Source organism: Pinus tabuliformis, chromosome J (genome assembly GCF_031772625.1).
Source record: "Pinus tabuliformis cultivar Carrire ecotype Pingquan chromosome J, CPIR1, whole genome shotgun sequence".
Taxonomy (NCBI): Eukaryota; Viridiplantae; Streptophyta; class Pinopsida; order Pinales; family Pinaceae; genus Pinus; species Pinus tabuliformis.
Genome location: NC_142295.1, coordinates 904,546,722 through 904,566,637, shown reverse-complemented (window position 1 = coordinate 904,566,637; position 19,916 = coordinate 904,546,722). Strand labels below are relative to the sequence as shown.

Genomic DNA, 19,916 nt, shown 5'->3' with positions numbered 1-19,916 from the left:
AAATGTCTTGTGTTGTTGTAAACACACAACCCAAAGTTCCCTCTGCATCCATACACAAGGAATTGGGGATTAAATAGAAGAAACAACAACAAGAAAAACCCTAGTCTTACCATTTTTTAGTCTCAGTGGCCATGAATTTTGTAATAGCCTCGGGTTATATTTTCATGTAAAAAGGAAAAAATAAACCAAGGTAATGGGACATGTATTCCAAGTTTAATGAGGGGGGAACATCACATTGGGGCTCACTTGTGGTTTATTAATGGCTACGGAAATATGTAAAGGCATTGGCAAAGGAAAAGTGGCAATAAATGGCAATTTAATATGGCAAATAAAGGAAAATGGGAGAAAAGGAAAGGAAGAGACATGAGACATCAATGATAAAAAGGCACCTGAGAATCAATTGACATTTTTTGCTTAGAGTTTAATCAAGTTCACCTAAGTAGACAGAACAAGCAAGGGAGTAAGCAATCAAGGAAAGCAAGGGTGTGCAAGAGGAAGTTTGGACAACAACAAGTAAGGGAAGAAAACAGTTATGGATTTGCAGGTAACATTGTGAATATGTGATTTAGCATGCCTCGATTTGAATGCATGGTACATGCATTTGGTTATTTGGTTATTTTGTTTTCATTGGCATGGGATTTTCCTAGATTGACAGCAGTTTTTTTCTTACCTTTCCATTTCCTAGATAGCCATGATGTTGCGGTTTCCTTGTTTTGGTTAAGTTTTGGATGGTCGATAGATTTCGAATCCTGGTGAGGTGGTCTTAAGAAAATTCCCAAGGGTCGAGGGTGGAGATGGGCATTCTCCTGGAACTCTTTACCGATGGGTGGAGATGGGCATTCTCTTGGAACTCTTTATGAATGGGTGGAGACAGGAAAAATCCTATGGGTATGGTGAAGAATAAAAGGCATCCAAGCTTGTTTGGTTTTGGTGATTTCTGGACCAGTTTAGGTGAAATCACTATGGCGAAGGGTTGAGGTGGTTTACCCTCTAGAAGACCTGGTTGGTTATGCTTTGGTTTATCCCATGTGATCCCACATGCATGCTTTAAATATGGCATGAGGGTGATGGCTAAAAGAAAGATTTCGTTTAGCCCAATCAATGGTCGAGTGGTACGTGGAAGTCCCTGACTTGGTTGGAATTTTCATATCGTAATATGTGTTATTTCTTATTGAGATCAGTGAGCACATGTATTGGTTATTGTGCTGATTTTATGACCGTTTGTCATGGTTCTATCTTGGTTAAATGTTTGTTACAAGCATGGTATATTTATCATTATGTGATGTTCTCTTGTTAAGGATATATTCCATGGTTTGGCAGGCTCTTGGTTATATATTTGAATGCATGAGCTAATATGCGTTTTATACATCTAGCGAGAGAGGGTAGCAAGCCTTCTTGATGGTTCTTTGATGGAATTAATGATACAGTGAACAAATATGCATTCATGACTTGTAGGTGTTGTGTTCACCAAATGTTTGTCTAAATGATTTTCATGTATTTGATCAGCTTGAGCAGGAATGGAGTCAAAAATAGTGATTAATGGCTCTTATAGGTGATTAAAGTGATTTTAGATAATTCTGGGAAGTTGGCCTAGAATTGGTCCTAAAAATTTGGATCAGGGTTTCCAGTTGCACCCTCCTAACTGGGAAATTTTAGTTGCCACCACATGGAGGAAGGCTTGTGCGTGCCGCTGGAGCTTTATATCCATATGCACAGCTTGTCATGTGTGTGGTTGGGCTATGATATCAATTAAAAAGATGTTTTAACTCAAGGTTTGATCGTCAGAGGTTATTGGCTGACATATGGGTGATCTGGTGTTCTTGAGAGGTATCACTAAGCTTTTGTTTTGTAGGCCCCACTTCCATAACTTAAACTTGGAGGTTAAGTCATGTAATAGTAACTCTCAGCTCATGTTTACCCTAGAGAGCTTGTAAAAGCAGGTAAATGGGGGGTGGGGTGTTACACATTTCGATCTCTAAGCGACAGGGTTTTTATCTCCAAGAGCGCGATCGGCGGAAACATGCTTTGAATATACTCAAACGGTTTGGATCTCCAAATGGCTAGGGTTTTGGATCTCCAAGCGGTGGGGTTTGGATCTCCAAGTGGCATGATCAATGGAAACAAGTAGGGTAGGACTATAAAAAAACATTTTTCTTCCCTTCACGCAACTCCAGACTAACTCATTGAAATTGGAAGAGTCTTTGACTCTCATACAGAATCTGATCAGCTTCCTGTAGAGCTAATCTCAGCCTGAATAAAAAGTATCGAGATGGGCGGTTGTGAAACGGTGAAGTATATATATATATATATATATATATATATAGATATAACATATATAATTGGGTTTAGACAAAAAAAAAACATACATATAATATTCGTTGCAATTTTGACAACAGACTTCATTCGTCTCAATTGTGACAATAGATGGGTTCATCGCACTTGCAACCAAATACATAATTTGTCACAATTATGACTCAGGAAAAATATGTCGTCGTGATTGTGACGAACACGAAAACCAAAACTAAAAATGGCATTTTTCTTAACCTTTGTGACAGTATGGACCATACCATTAGACTATGTCATCACAATTTAGTGTTATATGTAGTAGTGTATTCAAAGGAAATTTTCACCGATGTCATTATATTTGATTGTTTTTCTCCTGCACGTGATTTACCTTTGTTTGTTGCTAATAAATTAGCTTGCAAAGAAGTTTCCTACCAAAATTTCAAAATAGGGATTACAGTTGAACTTCAAAAGGGCTCCAAGAAACTTTGGCCTAGCTTTCTAGTTGAAGTTGGCACTTATGCCCTTCAAAATGTTCAACATGCCCAAAAGGAGTTTATTAAATTCTTTGGATTAAAGCTTGATAAAATTCCTTTAAAATTCCATGATCCTATTGTTGTTCTTCATGAACATTGTACCCTTTGTAGGCATTAAAAACACGTACATGAAAATTTTGCATTTATGACTTACTATATAGAGCATGTTCATACCAAGAAGTTTGTAGAAAGGAACGAGAACTTATCCCAGAGTCATATCAACGGTTTTTGGCTTTTTGAGAAGAAATAAGGGCCTCATTTCCCTTAATCTTGCAGCATGAAATAGGGGAAGCAATCTCAACATAAGCTTCTACAACAAAACAAGCATAACTTTATCCTAAGAAAGAACCTATGTGAGTTGAAAATATTGTCACTGATATTTTCAATGAGTTATTAAAAGACGTTGTTGTGAGAGAGCAATGGATTCAATTTGAAAATATCACATTAGAAGTGTCTTTGATAATTCCTGTTTCTAATGTAGCTCTTTTTGTTGTCAAAGGTGTTGTTCCTAATGTAGTTAATAATGTTGCTCCTAGTACTACTCTAGATGCTACTCATGCTACCACTCAAAAGGTCCCTAAGGTACATCCCGAGGTTCCTCCCACAATTTCAACTCCAATGCACAATAATCGTAGACAAATTAGAGAGAAACATTCAAGTTCTCCTTTTCAATATGTCATTGATAACAATGAAATATGCATGGTTCCCTCTAAGACTTTAATCAAAGCTCCAATCAATTCTAGACCTGGTGACTATGAAGAAATTGAATTGTTACCAAGTTCTCTATATCCTATTCAAATAGAACATATTCCAGCCATTTAAGTATTTTATAGCTTAGAAAATAAAACTATTGTTAAAAGAACCAGGAAAAGACAGAAAATTGAAGGTCCAAAGGCAGTGGCAAAAGTCTCTTTATAGACAATATAGGATGGATCTCAACTAAGTCTTGATCAAGGTATGGGATATTTGGACATATATAGTGCGACATTTGTTAATTCCAATGCTATGAAACCAGCTCACAAAAAGATAGAAAAGAGAGATCCACGCCTTAGAATTCAGCCTCTTCGAGGGGGCAACCTCCTTTACATTACATAAATGAACAATTCTTGGATGATACAAATGAAAATACCTCCTTTCTATATATAGGAGTCTAAGTGGCCCCAATACAATCAAAGCCTACATAACAATAATATTCTAGGGCACAACAGTAACAATGGTGGGCTTCTATGTGGCATAATAGTAACAATATGGGCACTACATGGGTACATCAATATAATAAGTGGGTTATACTAATAACAATAAGGGGTTACACTAGTAGTATAGGGGCCTAACATGCCCCTCTCCTTCAAAAAGCGTTGTCCTCAACGCTTTAGTAGTTCTTGATGCTTCTATATAAAATTCTTGTCCTCCCATGTGGAATATTCAGTGGGTAAGTTCTTCCACTTGATGAGATACTCTGAAATTGATCGATTTCGTAGCTGTCGGGTTCTTGTTTCTGTGACTGCTCCAGGTTCCAATATGATTTTTCCTTCCTCTTCAATTTCTGGAAATATTGCTTGAATTGGGATCTTTTGCAACTTTTGAATAAGTGGCCATACTTCTTTGTTCTTCTTCCATTCATCCGTTGCTTCGTTTATCCAATTTGGTTGGATAATATAAATAGCAAAAAACAATGCTTCCACATCCTCATCCTTGAAGCGTCTTCCCATTCGGTAAGGTCGCCATTTTTTAAGTGCATGTAGTATTGCCAACATTTCCTTCTCATAAATAGCTTGCTTGAGATGTGGCAGTAAAAATACCCAATCACTCACATCAAAACATTGTTCACGACGATGTTGATCTACCTATTGTTTCATTTGATTTTGCACCGAAGTGGCGTTATCCTTTAAAAGTTGGAGAACTTGTTGTTGATGCTCGATATGATATTTCTCTACTTGAACCTTTTTCTTCTTGATATGTCCTTCTATCTTTTGAGGAGTGGTAATTTCTTCCAGTCCTTTACAAGATATGGTCGGATTCATTTCTTGATGCTCGATGTGATCTTTCACTTCTTGAACATTTTTCTTCTTGATGTGTCCTTCTATCTTGATAGTTTGAGGAGTGGTAATTTCATCCATTGAATTACAAGATATGGTTGGATTCATTTCTTCTTTCTCGATGTGATCTTTCACTTCTTGCACATTTTTCTTCTTGATATGTCCTTCTATCTTGAGAGTTTGAGGAGTGGTAATTCTTGCCAATGCTTTACAAGATATGCTCTGATTCATTTCTTCTTTCTCTGGGGTGGTGTCCTGACGTATATCCTCTTCTTTTGATGTTTCTTGATCCTTTTCTTCCTCCTCTTCATATTCTATGTAAAATAATTTCTTCTCAGCACACCTATGACCTTTAGTGCATTTGCTATCACAATTGTAACAAAGCCCTTTTCCTCTTTTTTCTTCCAATTGTTGTGGTGTAACCCTTGTAGGTTGTGGAAGGCTGGGAGAAACAACACTTCCATGTTTATAGTTGTGAGGGGTATGCTTCTTGGTTTCCATAATTTTGCTTTCCATTATGTCACAAAGCCCTTTTACTCTTTCCAATTGTTGTGGTGTTTCTCTAAAGAAGGTGTTGCTCTTTATATCCTCATAATGTGCTATCATTTCCTCCGTGAAAATTGACCACGTAACAAGTTTTTTACGAGAACAAAGCCCTTTGTACCATAAAAATTGATCTGGTTCTAAATATGAAGATGCAATACATACCTTTTGTAACAGTTGTACACCATGTATATCAAAATATTGCTCCATCTGAAGTATCCAATTTACCGGATCCTTGCCATCAAACTTCCTCATCTTGCTTTTTCTTGATTTTAGGAGCTCTACCTTGAAATGACCGTAACTCTGTACTTTCAGATCTTTAAGTTCTGAACTTGTGACCTGTAGTAGCCCTCTGTGTCCTATTTCCAATGCCACAAGTCTGATCCAAATTGGATTCTCCAAGAAAAAGTTATGCACACTCTCCCGCAGTGACCTGATTATAGACTAGTTCAGTAGAGCGAACTTGTATGAAGTGCCACGTGTCACTGTTTCAACCTTTGACTCTGAAAAATATATAAACAGAAGCTACAGTCCGTCCTCTTTCTGTACCTTCTTACGAAATTTTAATCCGATGCTCAGAAAGAAAGTTATGACGATTTTCCCCAGGTCACCTGTTTTGAGTGTAATTCAGGAGTCTGCAAAAAGACCAACTTCCGCAGATCATATTTCCGAAAATATCGCGCGAAAAGATCTAAAATTCGGACCCAAGGTTCAGCGCCAATTCTTCTCAAATGGGTTTTTGTTGCAACTTCTGAAACGTCACAGAAAAAAAGTTATAGCGAAAATTCCACGATGGTCTGTTTGGAGCAGCGAAACCCTAGAATCCAAAGCTCTGATACCAAATGTTATGAAACCAGCTCACAAAAAGATAGAAAAGAGAGATCCACGCCTTAGAATTCAGCCTCTTCGAGGGGGCAACCTCCTTTACATTACATAAATGAACAATTCTTGGATGATACAAATGAAAATACCTCCTTTCTATATATAGGAGTCTAAGTGGTCCCAATACAATCAAAGCCTACATAACAATAATATTCTAGGGCACAACAGTAACAATGGTGGGCTTCTATGTGGCATAATAGTAACAATATGGGCACTACATGGGTACATCAATATAATAAGTGGGTTATACTAATAACAATAAGGGGTTACACTAGTAGTATAGGGGCCTAACATCCAATATGGATTTTGTTGATAGATTAGAAGAATTTGTCAATAGAAAGGATGAGAGGATATAGGATCTATAACAATAACTATCTTGGAATAGAAGTCAAAATCAAATTAAACTAAAGCTATGTGAATAAGAAATGAGTAATATGCAATGTTAGATTCAAGCAATGAATAGACAAAAAAAATGTAGAGATAAGAAATTTTCATAATAAAATACAAGCCTATAGCAGGAAATGTGGTATATTTTCCACAGTCTAAATTGAAGGCCGCAAATATCAATCAACAGTTCCTAAAAGAACAAGACTTATGTTGTGATAAATTCAGTCTAGTGCAAGTTCAAGAAAAGTTAACCAACTCTTTCTTGAATGATATGATTGATATAGAGACCAAATACGATGAAGTAAAAGGAAAGTTAATTGAGTTTTTATCTTGGAAAAAGATACAAAAAGGAATTTCCCTGGTGTACACAGGGTCAACGTAATGAAAAATAATATATTTCTTGAATCTTGGAAGGAAATTTTTCACTTTTCAAAAGATTCGATCTTACCAACACAAAAGGTTTGTTCTATTGAGAAAACTAGGGTGGCTATATTCGGTGTGATTTCTCTAGACTTTATAATTGCTTGTGATGTTATTTTTCTTTACCTTTATGTACTTATAATTTTTATTATTCTTATCTTGATTATTATGGTGTTCTTATCATTAAACAACTACCAAAACACAAAGATCAATAGAACAAATGGACACAAGACGTAGGTTGCTAGCTAAGGCCAAAACCTCTCCTAGAGAGGGAAACCCGCCAGAAATTCTTCTCTTCTTATAGAATATTCAAATGATGAATTCTAAGACCTTTAGACCAAATACTAAGACCCCTCCAAGACCAATTCAATCTTCCTTCTTGATGACCTTTCCTTAAACATCTCCTAGCAACAAATTTCGACCTTCCAGCAACTAATGTAATTTTGACCCCAGCAACTTCTATAATTTCGTTCCCCAACAACTTTTGCAACTTCAACCGTCTAGAATCTTCTAAAATTTTGCACATGTGGATGTTAGAGGCCAATTTAGACCTCCTTTCTTCTTCGTTGGCCTTGCTTCTTCTTTCTTCGACAAATGAATGACGTGACTTACCTTTTTAATCACATATTCTGACCTTCTTTGGATATTCGGTTTAGATTTTGATTTCATCTTCCTTAGATATTCCTTCTTCTTTGCTCGACTTCCTTCTTGCTTCAACGAACTTTCTTGGTTGTATTTTAAATGATGTTGAACACTTCTTATATATAGGCTTTCTAGGAGTGTTAATTTCCCTTAATGAGGTCGACTTCTTCTTTGCAGGGTGACTTGGCCTTGGAGGGACACTTTGACACAATTTGACTCAAAATAAATTGTTTGACTTGATACAAAATACCCAATAGGGTTTATTACATATAACAATGATTTTTTTTATCCCTTGACTCTATTATAAACCCTAGAAGCACACAATGGATGCTTTGACCTAAAAATAAATTGACCTTGAGCATGAAACCCATGTTATAAAATAATAATAATAAATTTTCTTTCTTTTATATCAAATACATAAGATATTATGAAGACCGAACCTAGTTACAAATTTCGCCACTCCCTCTTAATACATAATACATAGAAGGTACATGGACATTATCATGCTGAAGAATTCTCATAAGAAGAGTAGGATTGGTAATCCATCTAATAAGTTATATTCTCAGTGCATCTCATTATAGAAAGGCCTTGACTAATAACTCTACCTCTCCATTAGATTAGAGAAAAATGTTTGGGAGAAAATGATTTATAGACACCTTCATAATTGTCTCTCAATGCACATACCCCATCTAAATGTTCATAAGGTATATCCTTTTAGGACCATTCCTCTTGGATTTACACATCCTCAAGGAATTTCCTCTTCGACTACTTTTTCTTGTTGGATGCCCTACCTCATCCTCAAAGTTTATTTGTATTGGTCTCAGATGCTTACATAATCCTCCATTCTTTCTTCATAAGGTGAAGACAAGAATCATGTCTCTATCCCTCCCTTTCAACTAGGGAGAATCTAATCATTCCTTTACATGAAAGGAATATACCCAAGCTTCCTCTTAATTAGGGACTTGTTTTCAACAACAATTATCTATTCTTCCATGGAGGTAATGGTACTATCAGTTGCTTATATGGATCCTCATTTCTGCATCATCATGTCATGAATGAACTTCTTTATCATGGAGAAATATTCTTCCATAAATTCTTTGTAGGGCTTGGGCCATCTTCTATATCACTTCGCTTCAACAAAACATAGTGTTGAACCAATTATTGATAGTCTTATCATCCTTCTTTTCATCGCAAAGTGGACTTCTTTGTCATCATTTGGATATCCTTCATGTTCCTCTCAGAATCATTCATTCAATTCTAGTTGTAGGTGAATTTAAACAACCTTTTGTCGGTAACCATGTTCCAATTCAACCAGATGCTTGCTTTCAAACATCAAAAGTGAACTTCAAAAATAGAATTACCTCTTCGTGATGGCCCTTCATCATAACATCTTATTTTGCAACATCACCATATTTTTATATACTATATGAATCCATCTCCAAGACATTTATCAGGGTTCTCCTTCTTCACTATACCTATCAAAGTATTCATAGCTTCTTCATGGAGATGTCATAGCTAGTCCTTCTTATTGTTATCATATGTTGATTAATATCTCATCTAAGTGGTTGTAGATACATCTTTACTAAATCTCCTTCCAACTTATTCATATACAACTTCCTCGGGATATATATACATAGTTCCTTCTATATAGAAAGAATTATTTCCAACCATCTCCTATTTTCCATGAGGTCATGTAATGTTGATTTTATCATTTCATCATGTAGAAGAGTTTCAAGCATATTATATGATGCCTTCATGTAAGAGTTCCTTCTTCTTCAATCATTCTCATGAGATAGAGAATTCTAACCATTATATCTACAATTAAGTGATGATATGACTTTATTTATCTATTTAAAAGTTACCAAATATATGCATACATATTACTTCATGTGATCATATATACTTCCTTCAGCGGCTTCCTTTTCTTTGCTTGAAGATGAAAATGCTTCAACTGAATTTCCATGTTGCACTTTTTTCCATATCTTCATCTGTTTAAATTGTGGATTCCATGGAATGTAGACTATCTATGTAGTACTTCCTTCTTCTAATTAAAGGTGAAAATATTCTAATGGAGGCTCTTTGATTATCCTTTTTCTGTAAATGCTTCGTTCTGGTGATGATGAGGTGTGATGATTTCTTATCTTATTATCTTTGCTAGATGACTTGCTTCAGCCATGCAAATTGTTGTTTCTATTATCCTTTCTTACTTCTAGTATGATGCCATATCAATTACTACTATAATGCATTTTATCATAATTGTAATGCTTCCTACCATGATTTTTGTCTTGAAAATAAACTTAATGTATGGGATACCTTTAATAGTAGAGGTATTTCACTTCTTCCTTCTTAGATTTCTTCTCTTCTCGTTACTTCTTCGGTCACATGGGATTCACTCCTTTCTTTCCTTGTTTCCCTTATTGAGTTTAGGACAATTCATTTTGAAGTTCCCATATTCATTGCATTCATAACGCTAAATCTTAGACATGTCAATTTTCTTTTGAAATTTCTTTTGACGCTTAAATTTTCCAAATTTTCTTTTCTTCCTTGTCAAACTTGTTGCAAATGCTTGTGTTTGCTCATTCGATCCAACATCATTCTTTATTTTTAATCTAGTTTCTTCAGTCTTACATAATTCCCATAGATCATTGAATGGTGTAGATTCCTTCTTTCATTAGATGCTGGATACAAACGTTTCCCCATTCATTTGGTATTGCATTGAGTACATATGTGGTCATCTCTGGATTAGACATTGTTTCTCCTAGATCTTGTAGTTGATCTCTAATTTGAGATACTTTCAGGAGATATGATGCTATCCCTTCTTATTTTGATACTTTCGTTTTGTATAATTTGGTTATTAAAGATATTATTTCCCCAATTGTACTTAAAGGTTACAACTCTACCAACTTGTCATAGATTTTTTGTTATGCCTTCAATTTTGCTACAAAGGGAATGAGAGAATCCTTGGTAGATTCAATGAGGATTCTTTAAGACCTTATTTCTCCTTTCATATATTTTGATGATGCTTGAGATTTTTCTTGAGGATTCTTTGTTATAGATCCCTTGACATACTCAAAAACTTCATTTTCTATGAGAATCAAATCTATTTTCTTCTTCCATGCAAGGTAGTTTGATGTCCGAACAAGTTTATTATTCTCCTTGCAAAAAGTAGTCATTTTATTTGTAGATTGAGACATGAATATAATTTACTTACTTGATAAATGAATATGCCTCCTTGATGATGATGTCTTCCACTATAGTGTGAGCTTTAGAATGAAGGAGGGATGATCTTCTTTCTTCAAAATGACAATGTTGTTTCTTCAAGATGAGGAGAGATGTTATTCTTTCTTCAAAATGCTTGGGGTGTGATATTTTCTTCAATATGAGGGAGATCAATTTGATTCTTTTGATGATCATGAAGGGCTCTTCTTAATTCCTTTGGATGATGATGAGAATATAGGAGGCTTCCCAAGATGCTTCAAATGTGTAATGTCCTTCTTTCTTTGAGATGGAGGTAGGTTCCTTGAGGGCTTCTTTTATTCTTCCAATAGTTCTTTCATCAAGGGTCTTTGTAATGTGATGACTAGATCTTATTGATGCTCTTCCTCTTATATTTGTTCCTTATGTATCCTTTTTCAATTGAGTGAACTTTAAGTTTCCTTTCCTTGTCACCTTGGATTTGATACCATGTTGAGAAATCTACGGCAGCTAGATTAGGTGTGATTTCTCCAAACTTGATAACTGCTTGTGATGTTATTTTACTTTATCTTGACGTACTTATAATTTTTCTTCTTCTTATCTCGATTATTATGGTGTTCTTATCATCAAATGGCTACTAAAACATGAATATCAATAAAACAAATGGACACAAGTTGTACGCTGCTATCCAGGGCCAAAACCTCTCCTACAGAGGAAAACCCACCAAAAATTCTTCTCTTCTTATAGAATCTTCAAATGACAAATTCCAAGACCTTTAGACTCAAGACTGAGACCCATCAAAGACCAATTCAACCTTCCTTCTTGATCACATTTCCTTAAACATATTCTAGCAATAAATTTTGACCTTCCAACAATTGTTACAACTTCGACCCTCGCAATTTTTGCAATTTCGATCCTCAACAACCTCTGCAACTTCAACCTTACATAATCTTATAAAATTTCACACATGTGGATGTTAGAGGCTAATTTAGCCTACCTTTCTTTTTCACTAGCCTTGCTTCTTCTTTCTTAGACAAATGAATGATGTGACTTGCCTTTTTTATCACAAATTTCGGCATGCTTTGGAGATCTGAAATTTCATCCTTTGTAGCTGTAGAAACCCTAGCTTCTTCTTTGCATGTGTGAGAGAAAGGAGACAAAAATTAGGGTTTAGACTTTGATTTATTATTCCTTAGATCTTACTTCGCTCTACTTACTTATTTCTTAAACGAACTTTCTTGGTTGTCTTTTAAATGAGGTTGAATGCTTCTTATATATAGGCTTTCTAGGAGTGTGAATTGCCCTTAATGAGGCCAACTTCTTCTTTTCAGGTCGACTTTGTCTTTAAGGGACACTTCGACACTATTTGACTTGATACAAAATGCCCAATAGGGTCTATTACATATGACAATGATTCTTTTGACCCCTTGACTCTATGACAAACCCTAAAAGCACACAATGGGTGCTTTGACCTAAAAATAAATTGACCTCGAGCATGAAACCCATGCTATAAAATAACAATAATAAATTTTATTTCTATTTTCTATCGAATACATAAGATTAAGACTATATAAGATATTATGAAGCTCGAACCTAGTTCAAATTTCAACATGTTCTCCCCTGATGTAATTCATTCATCTGGTAATAAAAGAAATAGAATTAGAAACAGAGACTTTAAAGGAGAATTCTTTAAAACCAGAAGTTCTTTAAGAAGAAAGCTTGTGAAAGCATAAAGGAATTCCAAGGAAATATTGAGAGATACAAAAAGTTGATTTGGACTCAATCTCAATATATCTACTCAAACCTCAAAGTCATTTCAAAACGACCAAGTTACTTAATTCTAAGATGACAAATGAACCGCCAATTATTAAAGCACAATATTATAACTATTGATTCAACATGTGACTCAACACTCTTTCAAAATTGTCTAACCTTCTAGATATTTATGCATGTTGGCAATCAACCAACAAATATTCTATAGAATTTTCTCCCTAGCAAACTATTTATTTTTATCACCGCGTCCAAAAAGACTACTTATTTTCCAGATTTACTTTTACTATTGAGAAAATTAAATCGGGGTTCTAATTTTGGGGAAGAAAATAGATTATGCACTTTTGTACTATTATTTCCTTAATATTAATTGAATCATCACGATTTTGTATTTTCATCAAAGCTAAATAGATGTGGTTCTACTTCTTGTATTTGTTTCCTTATTTTCTTTTCGAAAAACGTTAATTACTTTTACGCTTTAGTATTTGGTTTTATTGATTACTATTGATCAATTGTGATTGTTCATGTTAAAGATCTAATTTTATTTCTGAAATAATTTCAATTCATTAACTATTTAAATGAATTTCATTTTCTCTTACAATTACGCAATATCATTTAATAAACCAAAGATATAAATCTTTGTTTATTCCTTTCATTCATTTCCACTTACACAAAATTTTAAGGAAATTTAGATTAATAAGTAGATTAATTACTAGTTATATCAATTAGGTTAAGTCTTTAAATTTTGTGTATTTCCTTTTTCCTTACCCATTTAATTATACTCATATAATAAGTCTCCATTTATTGAAGCAAAATCGTAAAGGATAATTGGAAGCAATCAACTAGTTGAAATCACTATTCCAAATGGAAAAGAGTTTAATTGGAACTTTAAAATTTTGATCATGGTCATTTTCTCCATCAATAAGAGGTAAGCATTTTTTTTTCAGTCTAGTCCTTCTAGTTCATTTGACTTCAAAAATAGATAGATCCTTGGTTCTCCAGTAGTGTTTTGTGGTTTTTGATGTATTGGGATTTTTCTTGTTTCTTCAATTTAGGGTCATCTTATGTAGAAGTTTTCATCCATTAAGAATCTTGGATGGGAACTTTGCTTGTTTCTATGTGACATTCCCATGGACTCCAGGGAAGCCTACGAATTTCAAAGAGTCCTTCAAAGACATGAAGAATCCATTTAATGTAATAGGACTTCCCTCCTCTATGTAACTAAAAATGATATGGGTTGGCTCATTATATTATTTTTCATCCATCTTCATTCCTTTAGAGTGGAAAAATTGGAGGAATCAACTCACAGGCCCCATTTTCTTTGGCGGATTTGAGTTTGGCAAATTGGGGCCTGAAACCTTCTAGAAGAAGTTCGAGGAATTAAAAGGAATTTTTTGAGGGATAAAGTTGATCCCTAAACCTACACACCCATAGTGTTATTATTCACTCATATTCCTTTCCAACATTGCAAAAAAGACCTCAAATGGAGTCTGTATCCAAAAGTTACAACATCCAAAATTTGACCTTCCTGTTTTGACCACCATGATTCGAGAGGATGCCATGAAAGCCTCCATTAGTCATGAAAAAAATTCTAGCCACATGAGCATGATGAAGAATACTCTCTATGTGTCAATATTTCAACTCTAGTTAATGTTTGAAGGATTCAAACTTAACCACTAGTAGGCTATGTTGGGCATGGAATCCACCCAAGGCATGTTTTACGGCTTAAAGCCCAAGTTTTGACCAAATATTGTTGTAAAGCTCCACGAATTGCGGGCACGGGACGCGAAAGTATGATAGAGTCACATGGTTGTCCACCCTAGTTTTTTAATGTAATGTCGGTTGGAAAGACCTACCCATGGTCCGCGGACCATGGAATTGTATAAATAATGTTAGGCTCTAAGTGTAAAAGAAGACTAACGAATAATGAAGAAAGAATGAGAAGTCTAAGTGGTGGAGTTCAAGTGTAGAGTGTGTATGTGGGTCACAAAGTAGGAGAAGGCTCTGCAACTGAGTGCGCAGAGGCCTAGTAGTCCGCAGCTAAGTGCGCGGACCCCTGCAGTTGAGTGCATAGGGCGAGTCGAGTCTGTAATCAGGGAAAGAATCAATAAAGAGAAGCTTTGTTATAATTCTATGTATATGTTCTTGGGTTAATGCATGATTGATATGATTTGCAAATATAATGTTTATTTACTGCGCGCACCTGTATGAAGGTCTTATGTTGTTAAGTATAACTTAAAGCACTCAAGTAGGCAAAGATAATTAACTAATATTGGAATATAAGCAAGGTTTTTGGTAATAACACAGAGCATGGCACACAACCCTTGGGTAGGGTTGCGTGAAGGTAGTATATCAGGCTACGAGTAATGGGAAAGTGCATGAAGCAACCTGTGCGCAGGGACAAACCACGGACCAGGCGAACTCATCAGACATCTCTAGGGTGCAGAAACTTGGTTCTAGCACCCTCCCATACTACTTCGGGTGAGACCTCAGTTCGCGCTCCACGAACTGTTGACGAAAGGGCCAGTAATACCAGGATTTGTTTGGCTAATTAACTCCGAACCTGGGTCAGGCCACAACAAGCCAACAAATGGTTCTGTTGCCAGGACCGGGATCTACATAAAGATGTCTGATGTCATATCACTGGAATCCGAAAAAGAAAGGAATTGAAGAGTGGTTGGACAAAAAGATTCACGAGTTCACGGTGCAGGAAAACAGGAATCCGCGATTATCGAAGGAAGAGTGGTTAGATTGCTACTTATATACAGAAATCCACAAAATTTTCTTTGCATCCTTCCCTACTGAGTTGTACGAGTGGATCGCAAAGCTAGCAGATAACCAAGGAAGGTGTAAACTCGACAAACCTATTGTGTGGACTCCAGAATTGGTGCGTAGATTGGAAGCATCGGAAGATAAGATCGTGCGCGCTGTCGATCACTGGCTCGATCGAATCATAGGAGGATTCATCACTGAATTCGCGGTAGATACTTCAGTCAACTATAGCGAGGTAGAACGACGCTTCCTCAAGGGACCGCGAGGTAAGTACGTTAAATCTTTGAACACTTGGATTAAAATGCTACTGTGTGAAAAGCGGGTTATGCGAATAAATTGATGTTTGGGGCTACGCGGAGTGGGAAAATCTACAGAAACGAAGGTAACAGAGAGCTAGAAACTAGCCCCTTGATATCACCTCCACGAGGGGACGAAGAAGAGCTCACGAAGGTTTCACCAAGAAGTGTGATCAACCTGATAAGGCAGAGAATTCCACGCATACCACCCCACCCACACCACCAACAGTCCCATCATCTTCACCCCCGACTTCCCCCATACCACCTCCGCCACCACTGTGAAGCAGTATGGCCAACACGATAAAGCTACCAGTATTCAAGGGAGTAGGGAATGAAGATCCATACCAGTTTTGGTTCGTGATAAAAGCTGTATGGGAAGCACAGGGCATCACGAACGATAATATAAGGAAGGAAACGTTGGTCAGCACTCTACAGGATCGCGCGCTAACTTGGTACATTAAGCATTCCAATGACAATATGAATGCGAGGATAGGGGATATCCAGACTGCGCTAAACAAAGAATTTAGCAAGCCAAAGTTGGAGGCACAGTCGATCACTAGATTCAAGGAAATCTCAATGCTACCAGGCAGAACCCCATGGGAGTTTCATCAAAGACTAAAGTGCACAATTCGCAAAGCGAACATGACCTTAACAGACGGGAAACACCGTGAATGGTTTGTAGCCTCGTTAATACCGCATCTACGAAACACGATGTCGCAACAAAGGCTAACCACTCAAGCTAAGGCTTTGGAGGTCGCGATGAGATTGCACGAGACTCCGATACAAGATCCTAACCTGGGAGTCCAACAGATTCACGCACAGTTGAAAAACTTGTGCCTTGAGATGCAGAGTTTGAAACAGGACAGGGCAGCTCGTCCAGAAGTGTGCGATGAGGTATAGTGTGTAAAGTGCAAGGGCTAGGGGCACGACAAGGACCACTGCCCAGTGTTCGCGAATTACCTCGCGAGAGGAGGACCAATGCCATTGAGACCGGAGGCACAAGTAGGACCAAGCACGGCACCTGCATTATGGTGTGCAATTTGTCAGATAGGAGGAAAGCATGCTACAGATAACTGCCATCTATTACAGAAGTATACGCAGAATTCACAGCATTTGTTCTGTAATTTCTATAGATCAGGTGGCCATGATGAGCGCACTTGTAGAATTTATGAGCTGATGATGGATCATACTCCTACCTACAGAGTTCAAGCCGAAACATGGCCCCTTGACTAGAACACAGGGATGGGGCGAACTGAATTTTAGGGGCGCGGATGAGGACGAGGTGGAATTGGACCAGGAAGAGGTCGCGGACAACTAATATGTTACAATTGCGGAAGGTCGGGGCATTATGCCCGCGATTGTATAAATCCAACAAGACCATCATGCTTATATTGCATGCAGTTTGATCATGAGATGGAGGACTGTCCCACACTGATAGCGAGGTTGCGTGATAAAGGAGCACTCCAGCCTCCCCGTCTCAGAACCTGCAAATGATGAGGTCTAAGCCATGCGAGGAAGACCCCAATGTAAATATCGTGCTCCGAAGCAGTATTACGACAGGGGAGGACAAAAGCAAGCAGCCCGAAGAAAGTACCTGGCTTCGCAAGGCTCCAACAAAGGAACCAGAATTTCACTTGGAGCATGCTAAGGAGACATTCATGAAAGATAAGAGAAGCTTCGCGAATGCCTCCACTTTAGGAAGTAAAGACAGAATGGAACTAGAAATGGACCCATTGATGCTCAATACATTCTTGGAGACATGCATGAAGCTGTTGCGTGACAGCAAGGCTGTAAAGCGACTGCAAGAACTCATAACTAGATGCGTTGGGACTGCGCCAGGAGAACCGCACGTAGTCCGGAAGCTTGGGAAGCACACGACATGAACAGGAAGGGAGATGAGATTGACCGCGTACATCGGGGAATATGAGATGGATCAACTGATCCCGGATCTAGGATCGAACGCAAACGTCCTGCCAAAGTATACATGGGAGCACATGGGAAGGCCTACGCTGCAATGGTCTCCTATCCAACTGCAAATGGCAAACCAACAAAAGATCCTACCTATGGGGAGATTGCAGGGAATCACAGTAGACATTGAAGGAGCGATCGCACTAGCAGATTTCTAAGTGATAGAGATTATGGATGACAGCAATCCCTATCCCACATTATTCGGAATAGATTGAGCCACTGACATGAATGGAGTAATAAATCTAAACAAGCGCAAGATGATCTTTGAGAAAAAGTCACAGGGAAATTTTAGGCTCCAAGAACTTGAAATAGAAAGGGTGCAATTAAGGAATAAAAGCGCTTTGGTAGAAGCAGAAGTCAAGAAGCTGGAAGGGGAGATAAGGGACGATTTTCTTGACAAGTTTGAGCATTATAATCGTGAATTGATCAGTCTGATGCCTTAGATTGGACCGCATATTACTGAGAGAATTAACCATGGTGGTGCGATGCAAAGGATAAGGTGTGCGATGCCACCAGTAACAGTAAAAGGTAGGTATTTCCCAGGAATAATTCTGGATGACTGGAGGAAACCACACATCAATGACATGGCCACCTGACTAACCGAAGGAGGAACAGTCTTAGCGCTCCCAGCAGTTGAAAGGAAGCACGGGACTATAAACTACTCTGCCTAGAAGTTGTGCGAGGTTGGATCTACTCACTAAAACAAAAAATCACAAGGTCCGCAACTGCACAGGGGGGTTGCGTTGCCACGCGGGTTGGCCAGAAAGTGACCGTTGAAATTCACGATGGGATGCTTGACTTGAGGCCAAATTGAGCAGAAGACAGGCATTTAAGACGCGATTTATGGGTAAGATTTGGGAAAATCTGCCACCAAGGGAGCATTAATGAACCGGATTTGGGGGGAACGGTCAAATTCAAATTCAAAAAGAGTTATAAATTACAAAGGACTGCCCAGCAAACAACACTTGGTCATTTGTGAATTGAGTTATTAAGCAGAGCCCTAATTGTTGAGTGTCGAGTGTTGATTGAGCCCCTGAGATCGTGAGTGATAGATTTCTACACAGATACAATGGCAACAGCTAAGGATGTTATGGAGATAACAGAAATAACCGCCGAGGAGGCCGCGTAGGCCCTGACTATGGGGGATGTTCCAGAAGGCGCCAGGATTGTGGCAGAAATCTCGAAATCATCGCGCATGCCAAGACCCAAGAAGGACAAACAAGCAATGGTCCTCGTACGTGTGTCCCCGCGAAACCCGTTGTGCACCAAGCTGTCAATGGAGGAAAAGGGGAAGTCGTCACCATAGAGACTGATGAAGAAGAAGAAGATCTGGAGGATCTTATCATTGCAGAGGAGGAGGATGAAGGCATGGAAGAGGACACTCAGCCTATGCACCCCGCGACAAAATTGCTCGCCTATGTCCCCTCGTGAAAAGGGAAGGCTAAAGTGCCCAAGGACCTAGACGAGACCAAGAGCTTGCTCCAGACCCCGCTCCTCCTAGACAGCATTATGTTTGAAGGCACGCACCTGGGAGGCATTCTAAGCCTGAAATTCAAAGATTTGGACCTCGTTGACCACGAGAAGTTCCCTCACCTTGAGACCGGGAACCTCATGAAGTGCAAGCAGAACACCGTGGCGGGGGTCACAGAGCTAGAGCCGCGAAAAGTGGTGTCGCGAAGTGGAAAAGGTTTGCTACTGAATCTGCTCTAGGTGCCGCACTTCCACCGCACACCAATAACCATTTTCGTCATCAAGCAGCTGCTCTGCCTAGTGCATGATGGGTGTTTGTGGCTAGAGGAGCCCATCCCCATCACGGTAGACCTGATTCACTGCATCTCCCAGCTTCCATGTAAAGGAGAGGACCCCGCAGACATATCGGAAGGGAAGGGTAGTGACTTGGCCATCGTGGAGGCCATGAAGAAAAAGTACAAGCTGGAAAAGAAGAAGAGGGGCTATGCCATCTCCAACATCAAGGAGAAAGCAGTGCGCGTGGTGACCCAAATCTTGGTAGGAAAGGTCATGCGCAAGTGTCGCGCGGAGGAAGTACCGTGTCGGTGGTAGCATTGGTTGAGCAGTGCACAGAGGGGGTCCAGTTTAGCTAGTCCGAGTTCTTCTGCAAGGAGTTTTTAGAAAATTTCCGCGAAGCTTAGGAACAGGGAAAAATGTTCCACTATGCATGGCTTTTG

General features: G+C 38.2%; 1 pseudogene; it reads right to left on the bottom strand.

The window, feature by feature from the left end:
- The window catches only part of LOC149229637 (G-type lectin S-receptor-like serine/threonine-protein kinase At1g34300), a 37,372-nt pseudogene extending 18,104 nt beyond the window's left edge, over positions 1–19,268 (bottom strand).
- Between the last annotated feature and the right edge of the window lie 648 nt (positions 19,269–19,916).